At 40.9% G+C, this 6933-nt stretch overlaps 1 pseudogene; it reads right to left on the reverse strand.

Moving 5' to 3' along the window:
* LOC102982826 (rho GTPase-activating protein 20-like) overlaps positions 1–347 on the reverse strand; it is a 22190-nt pseudogene extending 21843 nt beyond the window's left edge.
* Positions 348–6933: the final 6586 nt, after the last annotated feature.

Below are 6933 nucleotides of genomic sequence, written 5' to 3' on the forward strand. Positions count from 1 at the left end.
GGAGCGGCTGGGCCCGTGAGCCATGGCCGCTGAGCCTGCGCGTCCGGAGCCTGTGCTCCGCAACGGGAGAGGCCGCAGCGGGGGGAGGCCCGCATACCCCCCAAAAAAAAAAAAGGCTACCTGATGCGGTGAAGCCTTGAATGACCACCAGAAAGCTCCAAGTGCTCTTTGATTGACATAAACATCCTTTTTTTCTCCAGTTCTTGGCACTGAAGCTTGAGGATGTCTACAGCACTTGGCAGAGTACGGTGAACAAATCCATGAAGCCTGAGGATTCTGTAGTAGTCAAGATCACTGGCTATTATGATGTGAATTCTGAGGCCATGCCGTAACTGACAAACTGCCATACTTGTTTCCCTGACTTTGCCTCCATCTTTTCTTTCTTTTGATTAATTTTTTTATTTTGAAATAACTGTAGATTCCCATGTAGCTGTAAGAAATACTACAGAGAGAGTCTATAACCTTTTACCCAGGTTCCCCCAGTGGTAATATCTCTGTAAACTATAGTACAATACCATAACTAGTATATTAACATTGAAACAGTCAAGATACGGCACATTTTCATCACCTCAGGGATCCTTTATATTACCAGTTTACAGCCACACAGACTTCCCTCCCACTTCTACCACCTCTTTAATCCCTGGAAACCATTAATCTTTCTCCATTTCTTTAATTTTGCCATTTTCACGAATGTTATATCAACAGGATCATTTAGTATGTAACACTTTGGGATTTGCTCTTTTCCACTCAGCATAATGGGAGATTCATCCAGATTGTTGCAGGTATTAATAGTTCATTTCTTTGTAACTCTTGGTAGTAGTCGATGATAATGATGTGTCACAGTTTGCTTAACCAACTGTTAAGGAAGGCCCAGGTTGTCTTCAGTGTTGGGCTGTTACAAATAAAGCTGCAACAAACATTTGTGCACACGTTTTTGTGTCAACATAAGTATCCATTTCTCTAGGCTAAATGCCCAGGAGTGCAAATGTCTGGTTGTATGGTAGTTGTATCTTTTGTTTTTTAAGAAACTGTCAAATTGTTTTTTGGAGTGGCTGTACCATTTCACATTCTCACCAGCACTGTATGAATGATTGTTTCTCCAAGTCCACACAAGCATTTGGTGGTGTCATTTTTTATCTTAGGCATTCTGATAGCTGTGTAGTGCCATCTCATTGTGAATTTAATTTGCATTTCCCTAATAGTTAATGATGCTGAACATCTTTTCATGTGCTTATTTGCCATCTGTATATCTTCTTCAGTGTTAGGGAATCTACAGTAATCTGCTACAAACATTTTATGTAAAGACACCTTTCTCTTTCCACTTGAAAATTGACACTGTACAGCTGAGGAGGCTGATGCACAGATAGTTTAGGTACTGTGAAACCAAGCAGCCACGGTGCAACTAAAGGATTCAAATCCAGCTGACTCCCAGCCTCTGAGCAGTGAGGTCCCCTAACCTCTTCTCACAGGGACGGCCTCTTTCCTTTGACAACGGTGGAGGACTGAAATTTGATCATATAATGAAGTTTGTGGTTTCCCTTGTAAGGCTCCTGTAATAGTTACCTGAATACATATCTTTTATTCCCCACTAGACTCTAAGGATCTCAAGGAATGAGTCTATTTTTGATTTATCATTTAATTCTCACAGGCACTGGCACATTGGAGGAATTCAAAATATTTATGAAATACTTTTCTGCTGTGGATGAAGGAAGAAAGGAATAATCTAAAATAGTCTCTTTTTCTTTTACTTCATTCATTTAACAGAGTGTTTGAACCTGTACTGAAAGAAAGGCACTTGGTCAGGTCTGGGCAGCAGGGAGCAAAAGGGACTCCGGCCCAGCTCTCTCACAAAACCTAGATTTAAATTGGGGAGACAGAAATTAAACAGTCTCACCAATAAATCTTAATGCCAGACTCTGGTAGATACTACAAAGAAAAATTAGAGTGAATGAGCAATTGCAAGAGGGACCAGACACCTGACTTTTGATTGTGGAGAGGGCAGGCAAGGAAGGCTTCTTTGAAAAGCTTCTTTGAAATGAGCTTTAAAAGATAATTTGGTATTAATTGGGGGGGGGGAAGGGAGAGAGGGAAAGAGGTGTGGAGGGAAGGAGAGGGAGAGACGGGGAGAGAGAGAGAGAGAAAGGGAAAGAGAAGAAGAGAAGAGAAAAGAATATGTGTTGGGAGAGGATGTTTCTTTTTTCTAAAATAAATAAATAAATTTATTTCTTGCTTGCTTGCTTGCTTGCTTGCTTGCTGTGTTGGGTCTTCGTTGCTGTGCGTGGGCTTTCTCCAGTTGCAGCAAGCAGGGGCTACTCTTCGTTGCGGTACGCGCGCTTCTCATTGTGGTGGCTTCTCTTGTTGCGGAGCATGGGCTCTAGGCACGTGGGCTCAGTAGTTGTGGCTCGTGGGCTCTAGAGCGCAGGCTCAATAGTTGTGGCACATGGGCTTAGTCACTCTGCGGCATGTGGGAACTTCCTGGACCAGAGATCAAACCCATGTCCCCTAGCGTTGGCATGTGGATTCTTAACCACTGTGCCACCAGGGAAGTCCGGGAGAGGATGTTTCATATTTCATGCTGAAGGGATAGAATTTGAGTATATGAAATTTCAGAGACATGAAAGAGTTTGCTAGAATGGAGACACTAACAGAAGGTACAGGAGGGTGAAGTAAGTCTGAAAAGGTGGGTGGAAGCCAGAAGCACAGGTCTTTTTAGTCCTCTGTGACCTTGTTAAGGCCTCTCCTCTTAAAACCAAACTAGCACAGATGCGGTATATAGACAGTGGCCTCCAGAGACTGCTCACCACTTTTAAAGGGATAGTGCTAGTCTGGACATGCTTGACTATTTAGAACCATGGAGGCTCATTGGGCAACACTTTTTGGCCTCTCATCAAGCATTTGGCAGAATCTATGTCAGGCAAGAAATGTAGGCAGACATATCTCTGCACCTTCCCCAATTCCCAAATTATCTCCATTCTCTGCCTCTCCCTTTTGGAGAGGTTAGAGGCCAGGAAGACTTCTCCCCTTCTAGAATCTAGTCACTGGTAATCAGTTCTGATATGCATCAGAATTGCTTTGAGGAGCTTTTTAGGCTGTACTCTCCCAGAGGTTTTGAGTCACCAGTTCCAGAAAACCTGTATTTATACAAAGCGTTTTGCATGATTCTTACATGTAACCAGGATTGTGATTGTTTTTTAGGCATCCATTGAGAAAGAAGTGTTTTTGTACCACCTTCCCCTTGTAGTGAAGCAAAAGAGAGAAAACCTTTTCTCAGAAAGATCAAGGAAGCTTTCCTTAGTCATGTAATAGTTATCTTTAAATGTAATAGCTAAAGCTGAATGTCTTCCAAATACCGTTGTTAGTTCTTTTAATTTTATGAAATAACTCTAAATGGAATAACAGTGACAAGGTGTGTTTTCTTTTTTAAAAAAAACTTATTCATTTATTTTTTTATTGGAGTAAAATTGCTTTACAATGTTGTGTTAGTTTCTGCTGTACAGTGAAGTGAATCAGCTATATGTATACACATATCCCCTCTCTTCTGGACCTCCCTCCCCACCCCATCACACGCATCTAGGTCACCACAGAGCACCGAGCTGAGCTGCCTGTGCTTTACAGCAGCTTCCCACTAGCTCTCTGTTTCACACATAGCTCTCTATTTTATATATGTCAATCCTCATCTCCCAATTCATCCCACCCTCCCCTTCCCCCACTGTGTCCACATGTCCATTCTCTAAGTCTGCAACAAAGTGTTTTCATTAATTTCATTGAACACTGAACTTTTGCCCTAAATATCAAATAGAAGAGGTGATCCTATGCCAATAGTACCAACATTTAAACACACTGCAAAGACAAGACTATTTTCTTAATTCTATTTTTTCCCTTAGATTTTTAAATCTTTGATTAAATGTCTGTATTGGAAAACAGATTGTGTATTGTCAAGAGCATGAGTTCTGGAATCCAGTTACCTGATTTGAATCCCTCCTCGTTCTTTACTCCCTACATGAGAAGACTAGGAAAACCAGTTTACAATGTCCTCATTTGTAAAATGGAGATGATGATAAAAGTACATTCCTTATAGGCTGGTTATGAAAATTAAGTGAGGTAGCACTTCAGAAAATTTACTACGGTACCTAACACAGTAATCCCTTAATTAATGTTAGTATGCTTTTAGGAGACAGCGAGACTTTGTATTCAAAGATAGCAAGTAGTATCATGGATCTTCTTCCAAGATAAAGACAGGGAGACAGAACAGGTACCAATGTTGACTGACTACAAGTTGCCAAGCTCTTTGCCACGCAGTTTATGTACATCATCTCATTTCTTTGCAGCAGATTTGTGAGGTGAGAATCATTATTTCTAGTTTTACAGATGGAGGAACTGAGGTTCAGTAGAGTTAAGTAACTGAGAGCCATATATCTAACAATTCACAGTCACATTTGTCTAATTTCAAAGTCATATAGTGTTTCCACAACTGAACAACATTTCCCCTCTGGAGGAGGGAAGAAAATATATTTAAGCCATACCATGTTTAGGTTGACTCCCAAATTATTTAATTGGAATGTATCTGAGTGTTTACATTAACTGTCAGCATTTGCATTTGGTGCCCATACCCCACTCTCTCCTCAGAATGGCTGGCTGTGGAACCCTTAGCCAATGCTGGCAGCACGGACCAACTCTCAGACAGGAAGTTTGTATCAGTTCCTAAGGTGGATAGTCGACTCCTGTTACTTTAAGGAGCTAGGGGCTTCCCTGGTGGTGCAGTGATTGAGAGTCCGCCTGCCGATGCAGGGGACGCGGGTTCGTGCCCCGGTCCGGGAGGATCCCACATGCCGCGGAGCGGCTGGGCCCGTGAGCCTGCGCATCCAGAGCCTGTGCTCCGCAACGGGAGAGGCCCACGTACCGCAAAAAAAAAAAAAAAAAGGAGCTAGACCTTGGGTTTTAGACAGGCTGGGAGTAGCAGTCAGAACTGTGAAAGTGCTCTAATTGATGATTCACCTCCTGATGTCTAGTTGTCCACATCTCTGTGACAGACACCAGGCTGTGAATTGTGGCTAAACCTTTCCACTCCCTCCTCAGCTTAATCCCCATTCTGGGTCACTGTCCCTGTGAGTAACTTCTCTCCTGATTCTGGCACTCTGGACCTTCTACTACCTGCTAATTAATTTTTACCTCCACGAAAAGGTAAAAGAGAGGGATGCCCAGGCCTGGGCAGTGAGCACTTGTTCCACTACCCTTTGCTGTCCTCTGCTGACCATACCTGGAAATTATGTTTAACCTTCAGGCCCTCGGTCCAAGGCGTATTCCTAATAGAGAGTGAGTGAGTGAATTCTGGCACACAAAAAACTAAGTAAATAAAATAAATGATATTTTCATGCATTTTTTAAAAAGTCAAATTTCAAAAAAATACATTAAAAATGTATTTCAAATTAAAAAAAAATACATGGTTAACAAAATATCTAAATGCACCCTTAAAGAATACAGTCATCCCTCAGTATCTGTGGGCAATCAGTTCCAGGATGCCCTGTGGATACCACAATCCACAGATGTTCGAGTCCGTTATATAAAATGGCACAGTATTTGCATATAACCTGTGCACATCCTTCTGTATGCTTTACATCATCTATAGATTACTTATAATACCTAATACAATGTAAATGCTAGGTACATAGTTGCCAGCGCACAGCCAATTTAAGTATTGCATTTTGGAACTTTCTGGAATATTTTTGGAATATTTTGGATCTTAAGTTGGTTGAATCTGTGGATGTGGAACTTATGGATGCATAGGGCTGACTGTACTAGCTTATATGTACATAGACCCTACCATTCATCTTTTCATTCAAGGGACAGGTCTATAATAGCACAGTTGAAAATCATGCTACCAGTATTGATCAATCTTTTTAATCATGCATGTGTATGGAAAAAAAAACCAAAAGCAAAACCAGAAAATTTAGAAGAAACCAACAGCAAAAATGAGACGGTCCAAGTGGAACAGATGTAACAGTTGACTCCTGAAGAAAACAGTTAATTAAGAGAACTGAAAAAAAAAATGATTAAAAAGACTCCCCAAACCCTAACATCTTCAGAGTCAAGAAGCCAAAGAATAGGTGGCTGGTAACAAGAATAATCAAGGAAAAAAGATTTCTTGGAAATTAAAGGTATCCTTGGCTAAATGAATAATTTAATAGAAATTCTTGAAGATTGGGTTTAAGTAATCCCATTTGAGCTTGACACTTGGAACATTCATCTTTCCATTTTGATGATATAGATTACCTTTTTTTCCTCAATAGGTAGAGCTATTCAGTCTTTCAGTAAGGAGTAATTTAATAATTGGAATAATGTAAATGCTATTTCAGTTTGTAGAATCAACATATAAACAAAACTTGGAAGACAATAGTAACTATAAAAGAGAATCTAATATTAACATTGATAATGTAAAAAAAGACGGAAGTCTGTTAAAACAGCAGAGAGATGTGGAAGGTAATGTCAGACACAGATTTTTCTCCCCTTTACCTAGTAAGAATCAAGATATATTTAAAATTTATGTAACAAAATATGGGGTTTAAGCATATTCTTTAAAATTATAGATAAACACCACAAGAACCAAAATACTGTAACTGGAAAAACTTAGTAGTGGATAAAGAAATATGAACTAAATTTATCATCTTTTAATAGATACTATCTAAAGTTGATGAACGAGAAATGGAGGAATTAACATAAGTTTCAGAGGTATGGTAATAACCAGCAGCAGAATAAAAAATGTTTAAGGGCTTCCCTGGTGGCGCAGTGGTTGAGAGTCCGCCTGCCAGTGCAGGGGACGCGGGTTCGTGCCCCGGTCTGGGAAGATCCCACATGCCGCGGAGCGGCTGGGCCCGTGAGCCATGGCCGCTGAGCCTGCGCGTCCGGAGCCTGTGCTCCGCAACGGGAGAGGCCACA

The sequence above is a fragment of the Physeter macrocephalus genome, chromosome 7 (assembly GCF_002837175.3).
Source record: "Physeter macrocephalus isolate SW-GA chromosome 7, ASM283717v5, whole genome shotgun sequence".
In the NCBI taxonomy this organism is placed as follows: domain Eukaryota; kingdom Metazoa; phylum Chordata; class Mammalia; order Artiodactyla; family Physeteridae; genus Physeter; species Physeter macrocephalus.